Below are 21,564 nucleotides of genomic sequence, written 5' to 3' on the forward strand. Positions count from 1 at the left end.
AGATTCACACCCCACCTGCTCACCTACACCCCGTCATTACCATTGGTCCCTTTACCAAATATGGCATCAATTATATGACATGTAACCCTCGTTCAGTTGGGGGGCATGGCTACATTATTGTTGATGTGGATTACTTCACCAAATGGGTCGAAGCGATGCCTACATACTCTGCAGATCATAAGACGGTAGCTTAATTCCTTTTTAACCATGTTATTTCCAGGTTCGGCGTACCTGAAGCCATTGTCACAGATCATGGCTCCCATTTCAGAGATTACATTATGGCAGAACTGACATCTGCATTGGGCTTGCGCCACGATGGCTCAACCCCATATTACCCTCAGGCCAACAGCTAAGTTGAAGTTGTGAACGAATTTTTGGTCACCATGCTTCAATGTACTCTTGGGATGCACAAGTCAAATTGGCATCTCATGCTTTTCTCAACTTTTTGGGCCTACCGAAATTCAACCAAAGACGCAATGGGTTTCACACCATTCCAGCTGGTTTATGGTTTGGAAGAAACATTACCAATCGAATGTGAGATTCCTTCACTTGATTTATTTGTTGAACTCCTCCCTAAAACATCACCTCAAGAGGAACGACTCTTATAATTAGAATGACTAGATGAGACTCGTCGTCTTGCTGCCTTGGTCATTAAAGCACAAAAGAAACGGGTCAAAACCCATTTCGACCAGTTAGTCTCCCCTTGCGCTTTCTCTGAGGGTGATTTGGTCATGCTATACGACCAAGCTAACGATAAGTTGGGGGCAGGCAAGTTCGAACCTATGTGGCATGGGCCCTATATTGTAAAACATGTTTTGCAGAAAGGATCCTATGAACTTATTTATTATGAAGGAAATCCTCTCGATTAGCCTCGCAACAGGATTTACCTCAAAAAGTACTATGCTTAGGTCATATTGCATGGTTAGTTATGTACATTAGTGTGTGATTCATTTCTGTACAACACGGTTTTGTATGTTAAATTTTCAAACAACCCTCTTGTTTACTATGATTTTTTTGCTTTGTCGAAGTACCCGGAACCTATCATCTGTGGCATGGACTATCTACAACCCTAACTGTGAGTTGATTAACCTTCAAGGTATTTGCCTCGGTCATACAATCAACAATATTGCTAAATACAGTGTGGTCATCGAACTATTGTCAGAAGCCATCGCTCTGGGCATTAGAGAATTGGTTGTCAACCTAGATTCACAGCTTTTCGTCCTTCAACTCAACGGGAAATATTCCGTTAGGAACCCTCAAATATTACGAATGTATCTTCGTATCCGTCTGTTGGAAAGACATTTTGATTATATTACATATCATCATATTCCGAGACACATGAATACATTAGCAAATGCATTAGCTAATTACACGTTGGATAGACATTTGCGAAACATGTAAAAGATTAGACAAACCATTTGTACCATAATATATAGGAAAATATAACACACAAAAACACACACACACACACACACACACACATATGTGAGAATGTTTGATACATCAAAACCCCAAAAAATAATATGTGTGTCTATAATAACATTAATGGCTCGCCAGCCCCATACATCCATGGCACGTAGGCCTCAAAAAATATGTAAGTACTGGACCTAGGAATTACTCAACATGGTGGTTGTGATAGCACGAGATAGCTCGTATGACACAAATGAGCAATCGGTGGATCTGATCTGAGACTCCCACTGTGTGCCTCTGGTACCACTGAGGCATGTCTCCTATCCGAGCATACTCAGGAATACCATGAGTCAACCCCTCGAGGCTCCTCACAATCTCCTCCTCATTATGGCTCCCTTCCTGATAAGGGGCAACATCATCAATAGGATGGGGATAGCACCTGGTTATCGGGGACATCTCGGCTAGCCGCTCTAGTCCAACTTCTGCATACACAAGAGAAATGTTATAAGAATACATATACCAAAAACAATTTAAAAAACATCAAAATCAAAAATTTGATTTGGTTTTTACCTTCGTCATCAAAGTCCACCCCATCTGGCAAGGGCATATCCGGGTCTCTAGGGAAATCAGTGTCGCTATATGGCCAATCCTCCACGATGATTTTCTATCGTCGTAGCCACAAAAAGAATGCTGGTAGGTAGGACATCTGCTGACCCCCAATGATTTTGGGCATCAAACGACTCCAGCGGGCCTTCCGCGGATCACATGGTTCAGGATGATCAACCTCAGTCAACTGATACTGGAACAATGGCACTCGTTCCAGGAAAAAGGTCACAAATAATGATCTGAAGCCAAATTTCTTCAGATTTCCCACCTTGACCTTGTACAACTGGCGCTTGATGTTCATCTTCATGGCCTCTGCCCAGTTGAAGATTGTAGGAGTTGTGCAGTCAATAACGTAAAGGAACTTCGACTTGTTAGTCTCATGTTCTGCCTGGGATCCTGTCACTCTATTGATGGTCAACAAAAGCACCCTCAGTGTCAAATCCCGTACACTGGAAATCTTGATCTTCCCACTTTTGGATTTCAGGGCCTCAGGACAATGCTCGGCAAGCAAGGAAGATATGCTTGCCGTGATCGTACGTGACCCATACAGGTTCACTGGGTCACCTCTACAGGACAACCCGATGATGAAGTAGATGTTTGAAATTGTCAACTCTAGCTCCTGGTCCACAATGAAAAAAATCTCACGAATAATGTCCCAAAGGTTTATCAAGTACCAAAGCAATTCAGGCTGGGCTCACATCCTTGGTGTAAGGAAAAATTTGAGGAACCCTCAAATCCTCCAGGAAATTCAGATCATTCATTTCCTTAGTGTCCACGCCTTCATGTTCTCTTTCCTTCCAATCCACCATTCTCAGCAATTTCTCTCCTGCAAAAGCCATTTATTTGAGTCAATCATCAATTTTGACACATAAAATTCAAGTTTTAATGGTCAGTTCTTGAGGAAAATTGATTTTCCCCTTTCACGGTGTTAGCGCGCCTGTTTTAAAAACAGTTGGACCAGTCAGCATAGCCAAGTGCGCAAATCACCCTCGGCCGATGAGGTCTCGTGCCTGGAAATCGCGCCAGCCAAGGGCGAAAAAATTTCTCAAAAATCTCCCTAAAAATCCAAAAAAATGGCTAAAAACATAAATAAATGGCATGAAAATGGAACTCAGGGCTTCGGCGATTACCTAGAACTAACGGATCGTTGATTGGCCCCCTGGATCTCCAGCAATCCGTTCCAGAAAAACTAGGGCAAAAGTGGGTAAAAAGCCTTCATTACAAAGGTAAAATATTAAATGGTAAAAATATATTTACTTTTCTCCTTTTTATTCATTTTTCATGAAAATATAAGGTTTTATAAATATTTTTGACCTATTTTTCCTCAAGGACTCGATAATACACTTTGCCTTACTTGTGCAGTGACAGGTGATGGATGTTCGATGATGGTGATGAGTCATATTTCAACTCTTTTCTTGACTCGTTAAACCCATATGAAAATATCGCCGAGTATTTTTCCCTTCTTGACTCGTTAAAGAGAATAAAAATGGGGGGTCCACTTTCAGCGCTTCTTCGACCCTTTGAAAACGAAAATATGGCCTAACCCTTATCATTTTGAACTCGTTCACGGATGCGAAACATCGTGCGCCTAGTATAATTTTACCCCTTTTTTGGGCTGGGAGGCACTATTTACGAAAAAGGTACTCGTTGACTAAAATGGTCAAACGCTTCTCTCAAGTATTATTTTCTACCTTTTCGGGCTCAAGAGACACAAACGTACAAAAATAGACCATGTGGAGTTTTCTTTTACGTTTCTTTTTCAAACTCTCTAAACATGAAAAAGATACCGAGTTACACCTTTGTCGGACTCATTAAACTATTAAACAGCATTAGATTTGTCACCATGACGAACACGAGCTTCTCCTTCCTAGGGCTCATTAAACTTACTAGTTCAGATTCATCTGAAGGATGAACTTACAGTGCTATCATATGCTATCCCCTTCAAGCTTGTGATTAAGAAATAATTGGGGTACTCGTCAGAAATGGTTGGGGGCGGGGGGTGTGGGGGAAATTTGGAAATCTATCGAGTCGCGTTGACGGCTTACTCTTGAACATGACACTCTTTGCTTTGTGCCGGGTTGGGATATCCTCCTTTGTATCATTGATCTTCCTGGGTTTGGGCCTTTGATTTTTGCCTTCCATTTGATCTCTGCCACATCATCGTGACCACCGATCCTATGGATCCAAAAGCTGTCAAACTTCCAGTTATGTTGCCGATATGTTCAAGAGTTTTCCTTCTACAGTTACACTTACCTCTGTTTTTCTGTATCATCCAAAATCATTTTTCATCCTCTCGTCTTGCCTCGATGATGTGGGATTCATTATGGCCCTCATTTGACATGGTCACTTTCTGTCGATATCAGCTCATTATCCGGGAAGTTGACTGAGAGAATCCCTTCTAGTACCTTAGAGCTTGCATGCCTCAATGACAAGTTCTTCACACTCTATGACAAGTTCACATCATTGGCTTTCGATCAAGTGATTTCATGGGTGTTTGACTTTAGTTCCTGTATTCACATTCCATGAATTGTGTTGATAGTAACTTGAGGGCCATTGTCATTATTAGTGGTTTCTCTCATGCTTGTTAATAGTTTACATCATTGACTGGTAATCAAGCTACTTTCTAGCATGTTTGACGTCAACAAATCTATTTGCATGCTAGGATCTGTATTATGATCGGGTCATGTTGGAGTGCAAGACCCTGAACTCAGATTACAAAAAAGTCCAGGTTGCGAAGTGGTGTGACATGGTTATGATGATATGCATGTCTCTATCAGACGGCTGGATGCAACCAAACCATGAGTTATCATATTTGATCCTTCTCATTATTGGATGGTTGCGCCCATACCTAGATCCATTTACATGGTCATTCTCTGATGGTTGTGTCCATGCCATGATTCATGTATCATTTGACAGAGATCTCAGTTTATGTATATGTATCTGTACTTGCTTGCAGGTTTTCAGATGGTAGACTGGTTCCCCACATTGATTTATAAAGAATTTCATCCCTCACTCCAGCTCAGCCTTCACGCTTTAGGGGGCATCTATTACACAACATTTTGTCACTGTCCAAGTACTCCCCGTTCCTTGATCCTGGAGGATGTCTACAGTTAACACCGCATGCTTTGCCTTCATGGAGAAACTCCCAATATGTCCCTCTCCATGAGCAGATCATTTCCCTTTTGCACCATTTCCCCTGAAACTTATCTTTTTCCCAATTTACAAGACTGACATTAGTGCCCTTTGTCTCCCCCATGCCGATGTGCAGAGATTAGCACTATTCCCCGCGCCGATCAGTCTAACTAAGTTGTTTTTCAGTTGCATCGGTCATATTATGGAAAGTTTTTTAAATTAGAGCTGAAGCTTCCATCTCTAGAAGCTCTATAATAGAAGTATGGTAAGTGGTTTGGTTAAATGGGGTCAAGGATGATAGTTTGGACTCCTTTCCCCTATAATGATGGAACTACTTAAAGGGACAAGTCCTTCTCCCATGAGAAGAGGATCCATCTCCCATTCATATTTCCTATATAAACCTCCCTTTTTCCAAGCACAAACTAGTGTAAAAATCAGAGTTAGAGTTTTGGCTAAGTGTAAATATACTAGACAAGCAAATTTGTTATCAGGAAAACTAATGTCCATTCAGAGCTGCTAGTCCCACTAAGATGGGTAGCTATCTTAGAAACAAACAATTTAAAGTCACTTGTGTTTTCCTTTATGAGAGATAGATGAGAGAGAAGTAGAGAGTACCAACCTCAGTCTTTCGCTTGGCTCCTTGCTTGTTTCCTCTCTCCCTTGATAGAGATTTTGCCACTCTTTCCTCACTTGTCCCGCTTCAAAGAACACCTGTAGAGTCAAAGCAACAAAATACCATCAAAGCATAGAGATCTATAACCATAAACAATATAGGATCAGATGTATATTAACCATACAAATGCATACACAAATACAAGATTCAAAGATATACAAATATATGGAGGAAAACTCAAATAGCTTTATTGATAGATGTAGTAGAAGAGAGGATTACAACCAAGCAGCATGAAATCCCTCTTCAGCTCATGAAAAGCTTAGATCACCCAACAATATAATGTTTCACAGAGAAACCAACAGCACTTCCTTACAAAATACAAAATTCCAGCCTTCGGATCTTTGGGATTAGGGATCCATATATAGATATTTACAGGTGGGTGAGTCAGCTTCTGGGATTTTGATTAGTGTCATTTCACTAATAGTTCTTGGTTCCACTTGGAGATTTTCATGATCTCTTACTCATCCGTGGGCGAATTCAGAGAGGAAAATGTCAAATAAGCAGTTTCTAGAAGATTATCTGGGTTTCCACCTAGCAAATTGCTTTTTCCATTTGCCTGCTCTCACTCATCGCACCCTACAGAAGGGCTTTCCAGTGTGCATCGCACTTTTTGCATGTAGCAGGTGAGATGTATCGCACCCTTAGCACTGAGCAGTCTATATGGTCCAGTTTTGACCAGTTTTGAGTAGTTTTTCAGGGAGAACTTCTGGGAGATGATGTAATCAGCTGACGTTGTTCCTTTAGGGTATGAAACAACACTTTTAGGGGTTTAGAAGCCTTTGGTTTATGGACATATGTGATTGGGGTTGTAGTGCCCAAATATGTCTATAACAAAAATATTACTAGTTGTAGCCATCTAGTTGTGTGAGGGAGAAGTGTGTTTGGTTTGGATTGAAGCCTAAATGGAAGAGTGTTTAAACTATTTTTATTTGAAGCCATCATAAAGTGTTAGCAAAAGTGTGTGGGAACCTGGACTTGTTAGAGGAAGACTGCGACGTCAAGATGAATGGTTGTAATCTCTCTTTGAATATTAATATATGCAACTATCGATTAATTTCCTACATGTTTTGTAATATTACATATTCATTTCTTAATGCTTTTTGACTTGTTAAGTAGGTTGAATTGTAATTTGTCTATTATTATGTTTATGTGCTATTGTTGTTTACTTGTTTCAGGAACTTGAAGAAGGAAGGAAGAGATCGCTGGAGCGAGTAAGCGAGGACATCATCAAGTAGGATAAGCGACCAAGAGGTAGGCCCTCTTGATTGATTCTAACCTAAGGAAATCTTCCATAGAATATATCTTTTGTGGCTAAACCCATTATCAGGGTAGCGGAATGCATTCATGTCCACACTTATAATTTTACTTCACCACAAGAAGACATGGGTCTATCTCCTAAAACAAAAAAGTGACGTCTTTGAGTGCTTTCGCAAATACAAATCTCTTGTTGAGAAGCAAAGTGGACACTACATCAAAGTCTTTTAGACTGACAAAGGTGGAGAATACATGTCAAATGAATTCCTTCGATTTTGCAAGGAGCATGGAATTCACAAGAAATTTATAACAAGGTATACACCTCAGCAAAATGGTGTAGTAGAAAGGAAGAATAGGACCATTATGGAGATGGAAAGGAGTATGTTAAAGGCAAAGCATCTGCCAAATGACTATTGGGTTGAAGCTGTCGCTTGTGCAGCATATATCTTGAATAGATGTCCAACCAAAAGCATCCAGAACATAGTCCCTAAACAAGCATGGAGTGGAACAAAACATAGTATCACTCACATGAGAGTTTTTGGATGTGTGGCATATGCACATGTCCTAGATGAGTTGAGGAAGAAGTTGGATAGCAAGGGGTAGAAATGTATATTTGTTGGATACACTGATGAATCCAAAGTATACAAGCTCTAAAATCCATCAACCAAGAAGGTCATAATCAGTAGAGATGTGCACTTCATAGAAGAGGAAGCATGCGGTGAAATTTTAGAGAAGACAGTCATTGTCAATGCATGTATACCGCACGAGGACAAAGAGGAAATAACAGTAGCAAGTGATTCCTCAACAGTGACCCCATCTACTCCTATTCAAAAGCAACAAAGCAAGCAACAAGCAACACCATCAACAAATAATAGGAAAATTTCGTGCAGCACAAGAAGACTAAAATTCAGAAATTTAAATGAAATTTATGAGCAAGATGAAGTTGATAGTAGTGCTGGTCTAAATTCCTTATTTGCATTATTTTTTCATGTAGATGACATAATCCATTTTGAGGATGCAGTCAAAGAAGAAAAGTGGGTTGCGGCAATGGAGGAAGAAATAGACCCAATAGAAAGGAATGACACATGGGAGTTAGTGAGCCTTCCGAAAGGAAAACATGTCACTGGAGTGAAGTGGGTCTATAAGACCAAAAGCAACATTGAGAGAAAGATTGAAAGGCACAAAGCAAGGCTAGTTTTCAAAGAATACAAATAGTAGCATGGAAGAGATTACGCAGAGACGTTCACACCAATCGTGTAGATGGAGACATTGCGCACAGTTGTGGCGATTGTCACGCAACACAAATGGAGAGTGTATCAAATGCACATAAAATCAGTGTTCTTGAATGGGGTGCTAAAAGAGGAGGTGTATGTTGCGCAACCGCCTAGTTATGAGGTAGAAGGCCAGGAAGACAAAGTGTATCAGTTGAGGAAAGCTCTTTATGGGTTGAAGCAAGCACCATGCGCATGGTACAATAGGATAAATGCTTACTTGTTGGACAATGGTTTTGACAAATGTGATGGTGAGTCTACTCTCTACATCAAAGAGAGCGAAGGTAAGATTCTCATTGTCATCTTATATGTAGATGATTTTATTTTTATAGGAAGGGATGATTTCCTCATCGCTGATTTCAAACATGTCATGAAGAGTGAATTTGAATTGACTGACTTGAGATTGTTAAGATATTTTCTGGGCATAGAAGTGAAGCAAATAGAAAAAGGAATTTTTATCTCTCAAGCGAAGTATGTGGGAGACATTTTGGAGAGATTTAAAATGCAGAACAACAAGTCTGTACCAACTCCAGCTATAATAGGGTTGAAGTTGAGCAAATAAGATTGCAACAACAATGCCAATGCCACATTATACAAAAGCATGATAGGCAGCTTGATGTATTTGACTGCCACCAGACTAGATGTAATGTATGCAGTGAGTTTGGTGTCGAGGTTCATGGAGACACCTAAGGAGACACATTAGCAAGTAGCGAAAAGGATTCTAAGGTATGTCAATGGGACAAAATAGTATGGAATTTTGTACACAACAACAAGTGATTTAAGGCTGGTTGGTTACACTGACAGTGATTGGGTAGGAAGTGTCGATGACAGAAAGAGCACGTCAGGATATGTTTTTCATTTGGGTTCTGAAGCAATTTCATGGGCCTCCAAGAAGCAGCCAATAGTGTCACTGTCAATAGCAGAAGTTGAATATGTTGCAGCAACAGCAGCAACGTGTCAGGCAGTTTGGATGAGAAGGATGTTGAGGGATCTTCATCATGACTAAGAGGGAGCGGCAACTATCTTCTGCGACAACACCTCAACAATTTCATTGTCAAAGAATTTTGTCTTTCACAAGAGGACCAAGTATATTGATGTTAAATATCATTTTATCAGAGTGTTGATTAACAATGATGAAATTATGTTGCAGCACTGCAAGTCACAGGAACAATTTGTTGATATCTTCACAAATCCATTGGCATGTGAAAGTTTTGTTTATCTCGGAAAATATTTGGGAATTGTCAATGGCGGAAATTGTGATTAAGGGGGAGTGTTGGAAATAATAATTCCAACCACTGCAATAAATAGTCTGACAGTAGCCATACTTGTTAGAAGTATTTTTGCAGGTTGCATCTCTGTTTGAAGATTGAAGGACTGAATCCAGACACGAACCATTCCGAAACGCAACAAGGAATTTAAAGAATTTAATGTATTTTGGTAAATAGATATGGGAAAGCATTCATTAAGCGACTATTTCCTAGACTACACAAACACCTGCGCGATTCTGATCACACTCAACAACAACATCATATTAATTATTTTTCTTTGTTATGAATTAAATGTAAAATTGTATGTTGAGTTAAAAATGAATGTAGAAGTGATTTTGTTGTGAGGAGAGTGAAAGAGAGTTGGAGAGAAAAGAGCGAGGGCCTCTGAGGAGAAAATCGTGGAGCAAATTTTGGTGGGCGTCTAAAAAACAGTTATTGTGTTTTACTATGTGTTATTCTGCGTAAGTGTAAATCATTATAAAACCTTTGTTTTACTTAGTGAATGATCCACAGTCTCATGTGAATCTATTTTCATGATTTAGAATTCAATACTAAGTTTTTAGTGTGTTGCTCCAAATCTGCTTTGTTTTATTTTTTTGTCGTGAGTGAATACTGGTTTTTTTAAGTCTCTGTATTGCTGCGTGTAAATCGAGCTACACGAAATCAACTTCCCAAAAAGTCATAGAGCTGCGCAAAATCAGCTTCATGAAGAGTCATAGAGCTATGCGAAAGTAGCTTCGCCAAGAGTCACTCCTTTGCCTCTCTGTGAAATTTTTGTTTAATTTTTCTAACAGCGTATAAATAACACAAAGAACCTCTAAATTCAAGACAAAATCTGAAAGATTCTCTCTAATATTTAAATTGTTGGGTTTCAGATAGCGTTGCAAAGAAGCAAAGAAATAAATGAAAATGGATCCAAAAAATCTGACGTTAGAATGAAGTATTGACTTATCGAAGAAGAGGATGCCGTGCGTCGTATCTCATGGTCACTGAGAGTAGTGAATGCTACAGATGTGGACACTCAAGCAACACAAAGGATTGTGATGGATTGCCTCATTCTTCAATTCTTCCAGGAAAAAAAATGCTTCAAGGAATTGAACTCCTTGAACCTCTGACCTGACAGAAGAAACCCTTGCTTTACAATATGAAGATTTTTTCCAACTCACCCAAGAAACCCCTAAATGGAAGGTGCAGATACAGAGGAAAATTCACTTTCCATAGGTCAATAATGAGCGTCTCAACCAATAGTTAGATGGCCTCTCGAGCAAAAAAATATGAAGCTTGCTAACAATGCACAACATCGCCCTAGGTTTGGAATCTCTAGGCCTTCCCAAACAGGGGAAACATAAACACGAGACGACTGAAAAACCATCTATGTGTCAAACTTGGATAGGTGCGAGGAGGATGAAAATTAAGCATTCTCATTTGTTGCTGGAGTAAATAGTGTTGGCACAACAAAAGCCCACGGAGAAAAACATCTTCGACGTAATTATATATTTATGCAACTTTGTTATATTATATCTTTGAGAAACACAAACAATAAATTTGTACGAGTAAGATGGTTTTCATTTTATTTACTGTAATGGTAATTATTAATGATTAGAATGGATTATCATTAGTGATTAGAATGGATTATCATTAGTTTATGACGTGTAAGCAAGTTGCTCAATGACCTAATTTAATAGAAAGACTAATTCGTGCAATTTCATGTGTCACATATTTCTACCAAACATGCATTAAATTTTTTACTTTTATGTTTGTTAAATAAAATTAATTATTTTGTTCAAGTTAGATAATGTGATTAAATTTAAATATCAAATTAGAATTTTGACATAGTTGTATTAAGGTTTAATATTAATATTATAACTTAATTTATGCTTCCCAACTTACAACTCTTTACAAATTTTATATTAAAGGATCCAAATAATTGATTTATATTATGATTAAATATACTAGGTATAAATGCTAAAAAGGTGGATATTAAAAGACTTACAATTTTAGTTATATTTTTAGAGAAAGGTAAGTCTTTCTGGAGGAATATAATACCTTTATAGTATTGATTTGAGAAAAATATTGATAAAATTTTTAGTATTTATAATGACTATTTAAAATAAAAATTTAATATTAACAAAAAATTAATATTAGATATCATTTTGGGATTCAACTGCATTAAGTAAGTCATTTATGTATGACCATTTCCATGAGAGGTAGTCATAATTGACTAATTTCTCATGATTTTTGAATAGTTCGCTTAGCACTTATTGCGTTGGATGATGCTCACAGGGGTGAAGAAGTGGGATTGAAACTAGTGAAATGAATCACATAGCATCAATCATCACTTCTGAGGCTTGCACCCAGTAACCAGGACTTCCCAAGAGGTCACCCATCCCAAATCGCCTTTGGCTCAAGTGTGCTTAACTATGGAGTTTCCCCACAATCAAGCCCACTTAGCTTGCTACCCCATTTGCAAAACCTTAGCAAGTATTGTGCCTCATGAACCATTCAAGTAGAGATCCCTTCACTCTTTTTGAATTTAAGTATTAGGGGGTTTATGTAGTGCATTATATTAGATATCATTTCGGGATTCAACTGCATTAACTAAGTCATTCACATATGACCATTTCCATGAGTGGTAGTCGTCACTGACTAGTTGCTCATGATTTTTGAATAGTTCACTTAGCACTCATTGCATCGGGTGATGCTCATAGGGTTGAAGAAGTGGGATTGAAACTAGTGAAATGAATCACATAGCATCAATCATCACTTCTGGGGCTTGCACTTGATAACCAGGACTTCCCGGGAGGTCACCCATCTCAAATCACCTTTGGCTGTGGTTGCACGAGGAAATAGGCAAGATATGGTTGTTAGGAAAATACTAGAATGGGTACAGCCCACCGCAACCCACACACTCATGGCGATGGGTGTGGTGGTGTCTCGCATGAGGAAGTACAGGATGGAAGGGAGAAGTTGTAGCCAGTGCTAGGGTAGTGATGGAGGTGGGAAGGAAAGGACAAGAGGATGGATGGGACAGAGGAGGAAGGGGGGGGAGTATGAAGGAATGAAAGGTGATGGGAAGAGTATTTTTGCGAAGGAGAGATGGAGGACTGACGAGGAATATCAGCTCAACAACCTGCAACGACACCTTCGAAGCGGCATTGGGTATGTAATCTGGCCATATTAGTTAATTGAAATGTTTCCTGTGTGTTTACATGGAAGGGGAATGAGAGGTTCGAACATAAAGGAGGAAGAGATTTGGACATGTAGGGAGGGAAGGGGAGTGAGGTTGAACCTGTAAATGGTATCGCAACAGACCACCAGGGACCGGAATGTGAGGGAGGCCAGGCCATTAATGTAGCTAGCCAAACCTGTAAGGTGGAAGGAGAGAAGGGAGATAAGCAAGTGAGAGGTGGGGCCATTACGAGGGATAGAGAAGAGTGAAAGGCGCACATGCCAGAGGAGAGGGAGAAGGGAAAGGAATTAAGGGTAGTAAATTTATGGTTCGAGGGATGGGAGGGTAAGGCTGTAAGCGTCATGTGAATTGAGCACCAAGATTCTAACCCCAGGAACAGAGTAGAGAGTTTCCAAAAAGGTGGAGGGTATATTGCATGATAGGGGAGTGGCACTGTTAGCTTTGGCGGAGAGGCTATTGCATGGCAGGGGAGAGGCGTTGTTACTTCAGACATAAATGAGGCAACAAAGCAATGGGTAGAGGGGCATCGGGATAGAGATAGGGGTGGTAAGAGACGCAAGGAGAGGGGCAACGATAGAATGGTGGAAAGGCTAGAAAATGTAATATGTAAGCTAACTGGAATGTTTTGTGAATAGGTGAGCACAATAGGTGACATGGCTAGACCAACCCGTGGCAGAGGACACAACAGAAGGGGGAGGGAGGAGCCTCAGGGTGTTGACCTAGGTACCTAGGAAGACTAATCAATGAAGCAGTGACATCGTATAGAGTAGGGGAGGATGTAGGCATCAGGAAGATCTTAGAAGATTGGGAGGAACAGATAAAAGAGGAGGCGGACTTAGAAGAGGAAATGGAGGCCTGGTGAGAGGTAATCCTAGACCTAGGAAATACGAGGGGAAGACTAACTCAATTTAAGAAGACTCTATACCTATATTGGCTCATGAAGAGCCTGATGGGGAAGGCCATGGAGCAACTATCAATGGGGATGGAAATGACCCTCCAAGACATGCCAAACTACAAGAAGGACCTACAGACCATACAATTTCAGTTGTGCAAGCAGGATATCCACCTAGACTGAATCTAAAGGCATATCCCTTGTATCATCGAGCTTGCAGATGCACCAAGAGACTCAACTGATGACCTAGCCTTGGTTGACTCAGCCTTAGAGGACCAAAAGGAATAGTCAGGTTCCTGAATGTTTTTTAGATTTTAGTGGATAGCATTTACTTTTATTATGTATGCTTATGATAGATAGAAACTCAGACTTGTATTATGATGTAGATTTTTATATAGCTTGGGCAGATCGCCTTAATCTATATGATTTTTGGATGGCATATAATATGAATAGGTGACCAACAAACTTGATTTCCCGTTGAGAAATTTGAGGCCACCTATCTCATCTCTGTAGTGTAAACTTATTTTTCATAAATAGAAAATAGAAGGTCCTGCCAAGCATTAAAAGAAAAAATTGAAAATTGAAAACTTAAGAAATATATAAATCAATTACTATATTATTCTATCAAAAGATAAAGAACTTAAAACTTATTGTGATTCAAATCTTACTTTAATTCTCTTACATAATTTCAATTATATACTAAGCAAAAACATCACATATTACACTTGTTCAATATACTAATTTTACACTCAAACAAAATCAAAACTTAGCAAACTTGGGATCATGTGGGATTTTACTATAGATTGATCCCTATCCCCATTTACAACCATTTTACTATGATCGTGATAATTATTTGTTGTGAAATTGTGAATAAAATGATGTGTGGTTGATTTTTTTTAACATGGTGCAGTGTGAAATGACCTTTTGAAACAATTTGCATTTTTTCAAGTGTATTGTCGCATGGAACGACCTTTTATTCTTGCTAAGGAATCATTTTCCTCCTTTCTAACTTGATGCGATATGGGATAACCTTTTGAATGATTACTCTTTGTTTTGTTAATGTGGTTGAACATGGTAAAACTTTTCATTCTTAATTTTGTTGTGATGGAAAGATTAAGCTCATTTTCTACATTGGTGGAGCATGGAATAAGATTTTGAAACGATTTGCCTATTTTTCTAATGTGGTGCGGCAGGGAATAGCCGTTCATTCTCACTGTACTTACTTCTTTTGCTAGGGTGGCATAACATGGAATATCCTTCCAAATCTTATTCTTCGCTGTGATGGAATGATTGGTCTCTTTCTCTAGCTAGTTGTACCAAATAATAATCTCTTCATTCTTATTCTTACTTGCAATTTCTACAAAATCAGAGAGCACACTAATATCCTGCAATAATTATTCTATGAGGATCAAAGGAAGCATGGCAGAAGCAGTTGTTTTTAGTGCACTTATAGCCAAATTTACTCATATTGTCGCAGACAAACTCTCCCGAGCGGTCTCTCGAGAGGTATCACTGATTGCTAATTTCAGAAAGGATTTTGAATTCTTTAGTGAGCAGCTTCTTTCCATTAAATGTCTTTTGATGGACGCCGGAGAGAAAAGGAGCTCCAATTCAATTTCCAATTGGCTTGAAAATCTTGAGGATTTTATGGCCGATGTTGAGTACCTACTGGAGGAATGTGGGTTAGCTGATAACATCTTTGTGAAACTGAAATTCCAGTTAAAGATGGGCCGCAAAATTAGGGAATTAAAGGAACGACTCAAGCAGATCCAACTGGTGAATGCAGAAAATCTCAAGTTGCTTGCTGCTCATGGTTAGGTAAGACATGCAAATATTTTTATAGAAAGGTAGGAAAGATCATATGCTTGTCTTCAATAATCACAGATTGTGGGCATGGACGACGATATTAAAGTGATTATTGAATGGATATTGAAGGAAGAAAACCCTCCAGTTATTGTCGCTGTGGGCATGGGAGGGCAAAGCAAAAATCTCCTGATCCAACACATTTTCAAAAACAAAGAGATAAGTCAACGCTTTGACCATAAGGTTTGGTTGGAAATATCTAAAAAATTCGATGTTGTGGAGTTTCTCTGCTAGGTGCTCAGTAAATTCGAGCCATATTTTAATTCAAAGAAACTAAACCAGGGGGAGCTTATAGAGAAGATTCATAAAAATTTATAAGGAAAACACTGTCTATTTGCAGTTGATGATGTGTGGGATAGAGTTGCTTGGGAGAAAATTGGCTTGCCATCCAGAATCCAAGATAAGGTTGTGGTGACAACCCAAAATGAAAATGTTGCAAAGGACATGCGGGCTGGCGACCAAATTCTCCACAAAAATAGTTTACCAGAAGAAGATAGTTGGCCGTATTCTGTGTCCATGCTTTCCTAGACGATCCACACCAGTGTTCCAGGGCAGTGGAGAAGATAGCCAACGAAATTGTAAACAAATGCGGCGGACTGCCCCTTGCCATAAAAACAATAGGAGCTCATATTGAAATTATGGCAAGTGATCTTCCTAATAAATGGGAAGAAAACCTTCTTCATCTAAATAAAACACATGGCATGAGCGACTACGTTATGCTGTCACTAAAGTTCAGCTACGAGGCTTTGCCTCATCATCTAAAACCTTGCTTTCTTTACTACTTTTTTTATCCTAAGAATACTGAAATAGAGTCTGATTGTTTAGTGCATGCATGGATTGCTCAGGGATTTGTTTCTGTAAAATTACAAGAAGCATATGATGTAGGTTGCTCCTACATGGAAGAAATTATTGATCGATGCCTGATTGAAGCTTTATAGGTTGGTTGGAATGGGCGAGGAGACAGTTGCAAAATGCATGACTTGCTGCATGATTTAGTCATTTCCGAGAAAACTAAATGTTTGATAAAACCTGGTGGACAATTGGAAAGCATGCAAGTGGAAGAGTGCCAAGGATTGCATAGAATTTCATTAATGAAAGATGAGATATCTACAATCAAGAAGGGAAACCAGTGTCTAGCACTCTGAAGTCTATTGCTATCTCATAATGGCCCTCTTAAATCAATCTCCCCTAGTCTTTTTTGACAATATGAGATATCTGTGTGTGTCAGATTTAAGTAGAACTTCCATTACATCATTGCCCAAATCTATTGAAATTTAAAGCTTTTGAAGTATCTGAATTTATCTGGGATGACGATTCAGAAACTACCCAAGTCCTTGAGTGGTCTTCGGCAGCTCCAGTTTCTGGATGTTAGTGATACCCATGTAGAAGAACTGCATGAAGGGATAGAAAAGAAAAAACATATGCTACATTCGAATTTAGGGTGGGGATTTGAATATTGCCTTGTGGGTATATCTAAGCTCATCTATCTACAGGCATTGAATGGTGTCACTTTCACTCTTGGAAATTCACGCAGTGCCAGTGCCAGTGACTTTCAATTGAGGGTTCTCAAAGGATTAACCCTTCTTCAACACATATAAATAGTCTTGGGATCAAATAGTGATGATGTTAGAGTAGAGGACGAGGGGACTTTTCGGGGCATGACAAAGATGTGGACCCTAGATGTTCGATGTGATCCTGGTACAACCCTTCATCTTCCAATGGACATGGAGGCCATGCAACGCCTTGAAATAGCTCATCTTAGGGATTGCGAGGTTCCTAAATGGATTTTTGAGCTTCAGAATCTCATGGAGCTATCATTAGACGGGCTGGAAAAAATCTCTAGTTCAGATTTTAGAGGGTTAGAAAAGATTCCCAATCTGAAAAAGCTACACTTGGAGTGGAATAGGAATCAGACTTCATTTAATTTCCAAATGAGTTTGGGGAAGCAGGGTCATTTCCAAACTGGAAGAGCTGCACATTCACAAGTTTGATCATATGAAAAGCATTCCCTCGTTCCACGAGGATGCAATGCCGAAATTGAAGTGTTTGAGAATATTTGGGTGCAAGTCATTGGGGTAAAATCGAGTTCAAACTATGAAGAAAGAGCCTCATCTTCCACTCCTCCTGAGGGCTTCTTACCGACATTCTTATGCGAACACTTTGTGGCAAAATGTCCTAGCTCATGATAGTTAAAACACTTGATTTTCCACATGTCCTTCTTCTTGTCACCCTGACAATAATCTGATTTTGAATGGGATGACTTCCCCTTCCCTTTCTTTGCCTTATCTGCTAAGGCATAATTCTCCTCATCATCATGCTTTGATGAGGATCCGCCTTTGGTGTTTTGTTGGATCTCTTCCTGTACCAAGCCAAACCACAACCGCTCCCACTTCGGTAGCTTCTCCCTCCCATTAACTAAGTCCTGGTAATTGTGCTAGCTCTTAGGAAGTCCTAGAAGTGCTAGGCTCACCAGATCGTCTTTGGAAATAGTAATCTTGACACTTCCAAGCTCATCCCAACATTGGGTTAACTTGGTTAAGTACTTCAAAGTAGAGTCACCCTTCTTCGTCTTGATATTTCTAAGTTTGTCATTTAGTGCCAACTTCTCGTGGTCACTGCTATTTTGAAACAGGTTTGTCAATTCCTTCCACATTTCAAATGGAGTTTCCTTACTGTGGAGATTCCAAACAATATGATCTCTAACTCCTTCTAGGATAATCCTTCTCCCCTTTTCCACACACTTTCTCCATTCAACTAGATCTTTGATATCCAATGTTGGAGGATTTGAAATATCATTATCTATGAATTCCTTCAACTTATTGTATTCCAACACTGCCTCCATTATGTCCTTCCAAGATATGTAATTCAAACTGCCCTCTAGGGAATACTCAAGTCTCAAACCGTAGAATGACATTTTGCTGACTTTGAAGTATGCACTGCAAATTCAATTTCACCTGCACAACAAACTCGAATTCTCCTCTTCTATATTTTCTTCACCTTCGATACCATTTATATTTTTTTACTTGTAGATTCAACAACTTATGTGATATAATAAAACAAAAGACAAGAATATACTGTACTCTTTAGTGGAAACCAAAATTGATCGATTAAAACAATAAGAAAAAAATTAAGAATATCAATCGCACATAACACAATATTTCTTTAGGGAAAGCAACTGCTAAAAACCCTAACTATCTATATTGCGTTAACCAGAAGATCTGAGAAGAAAATACAATGCTTGTTCAAACCCAAATAATTCTTGCACAAGTACAATCTATCTCTCTACTTCACAAACCAACTCAAGCTAACACTTAGCAAATTCTGCGGCCTAACAAGCTCCTACTTCCTTACGCAATTCCTGAGAGAATTCGGCCATATTTTTTTGCAAAATTCCCCACTCATAATTGCACAATCCATCCATAGGTCCTCAATTGATTGCATGAACCATATATACAATTAATAGTACGCTGTCCCTGAACTCTAATCTCAACTGGGTCTTCCTCTGAACAGACATGCATGTGTTATTTATGAGTGAATCTTAAATTAACTGGTGGAGTAGTGAAGCTGCACTGGTGCCTGTCCCCACTAATACACCTCCCACTAGTTCCTCCAACTGTTTGAACTAGTTTAATTGACTTTAACTCAGTGAAACTGAGTTAATTAATTACAACTCCAAAGAACTCAACCTAGACCCCTAAAATTGAGGAATCACTCTACATGACTCTAGATAGACTTCCAACTCAAATTTACTGAGCCAACCGAGTCAAATTATCTAAGTTAACTATTACAAGTTGCTATGAGAATAGAATTTTGATTTAATTCCTAATTTAATTCAAGGAAAAATTAAATTAGGATTTCTTGTTGCTACTTTTAACATATCCCGCCATTACCAGTCAAGGAATTCCTTGGCCTTGTGATTTTCCTGAGACCACCCCACTCAGTTTCGAAACCATCTGACAATACAAATCAACCAAGTAAGAGAATGCCATCACACCATGGTTATCCGGAAATGACAAGGCAAGGCTAAAACCCACTGTCACACATGGAAAAACCCATGCTAATGAAAAAAGAGAACCAAATACACACATGAACGTACCATGCATGCCAAAACTTGCAAATAAATAATACATGCAACTTGATACCTACAAGTAATCCCACCATAGCCGCTTGATCCAACTCTTCCTTGCTTGATCTTTTCTTCCATTTTCTTTCTTTTTCCTTCCTTTACTTTCATTGATCAAATGCTAGAGTGCTCCAAGAGTACTCTAAGTGTGTGAAAGTATGAGAGGGGGAGAGAATAGAGAGCAAGCTCCAAAAATGAACTGACAAAAGCTACCAACTGATCCTCAAAATCCTTTTATCAATGAGGCCTCTAATTTCTTCAATTTTCCATTATTTTCCTTCATTTTCCTCCTCACATGCAACTTGAGACCTTTCACCTTCCTTTTATCTTATTTTCCATTATTTTCATAAATAAAATGCCAAATAATGTCTCTTTCCTTTTTAAAGTCTTTTCCATTTCCTTTGCCAATTTCCCCTAGCCATAATAAGCCAAATGAACACTCACACTAGGATGTTTTTCCCAACATTCATCTTGGAATACGTGTCCCATGACCTTAGTATTGTTTTTCCTTTATTAACTTCATTACATGAAATTTTAACCTGGGGAAATTACAAACCCCTCCCCCTTAGGGGAACATCATCCTCGGTGTTCAATGACACCTATAAACCAACAAATTGATGAAAACAAAACATAATTCCTATGGAGCTTTATAACACAGCTCGTTCCAGTATTTACAAGGACCACTGCAAAAAACATGACAATCATAGCATTTACTGGAGCTTTATAACACATCTCATTACAATATTTACAATAAAAGCCACATATACTTATGCATAGTTTCTTCAACCAACAAATAACCATATTGTTTATGCAGCTTTATAGCACAACTCGATACAGTATTTACAATAATATACACACATTTTCTCTAACCAAAAAATAAAAGGATACGATGCCTGAATCTATAATAAGGGAATCGAGAGGCTCACACCTCCACCTTCGAAGTAGTAACAGGATTCACCTCCTTCCCAGGAAGTCCAGAATGCATTGCCAAAGTAAAACCTACATCCAATGTCCACTGTTACAATCCTTGCGCTATCATTCTCTTAGTGAACAATTACCAACTCATTATTCCAAGGCACACTCCCAATGTCCATTTGGAAATGATAATGACCAAAAAAGAATACATCTCGACCTTCCCTTCTCTACTACACAGTCCCTCGAGCAATCTGGACACCCGCTTCCATGTAGTCACTCACCTTCCAAGTTCCCTAGCATCCCCTTTCCTGGGTGATCCATCCCTTGGCAAGGTTTCCTCACATCGAAAGGTCCCAAAGCCAGACATACACTTGACTCAAAACCATCAAACGAATCACAGCATGCTCATGGAAATCAATGGACACTATTGGGTACCAGTGTCCCATAATGGCCCTACTCCTGAAGTGCTTTGTCAACATACTGCTTCCTATTCCAATTCCTTTTGTGGTTGCTGCTAATTATTTGGTAGTCAATCCAACCACCCAAATCGGTAATTTTCCATGCTTTCCTATACCAAAAACATAATTTCCATTAGACTCAAAACGAATTGAAATAAACTCATATCATACCTCATCGATGGCTCATCAATGAGCTACACTTGCAATCATGTTTAATTTATGTCACAACAAGTCAAACTAGTTGTTTGATCAAATCATCATGAATAAACATATCACATCTAGTTAGCTCAAAATGCAACCATCATAATCAAAATCATAGATCACATGTAACCATCATAAACAAAAACCATAGATCACATGTAATGATCATAAACGAGAATCATAGATCACATGCATAATTAAAATTGAAATAAAATACTTATACTTATCCCTTAATCGATCCTTAGCTTCTACCTTTATCCTTTGTCTTTTCCATACACACACCATATCATTTTCCACACCTGAGAAAC

At 38.9% G+C, this 21,564-nt stretch overlaps 2 pseudogenes; both read left to right on the forward strand.

Moving 5' to 3' along the window:
* Window positions 1-15,115: 15,115 nt before the first annotated feature.
* Window positions 15,116-16,087, forward strand: LOC149172955 (disease resistance RPP13-like protein 4; annotated as a pseudogene).
* An 893-nt stretch (window positions 16,088-16,980) lies between these two features.
* The window catches only part of LOC149172956 (uncharacterized), a 30,826-nt pseudogene continuing 26,242 nt past the window's right edge, over window positions 16,981-21,564 (forward strand).

Source organism: Pinus tabuliformis, chromosome 4_2 (genome assembly GCF_031772625.1).
Source record: "Pinus tabuliformis cultivar Carrire ecotype Pingquan chromosome 4_2, CPIR1, whole genome shotgun sequence".
Classification (NCBI taxonomy): Eukaryota; Viridiplantae; Streptophyta; class Pinopsida; order Pinales; family Pinaceae; genus Pinus; species Pinus tabuliformis.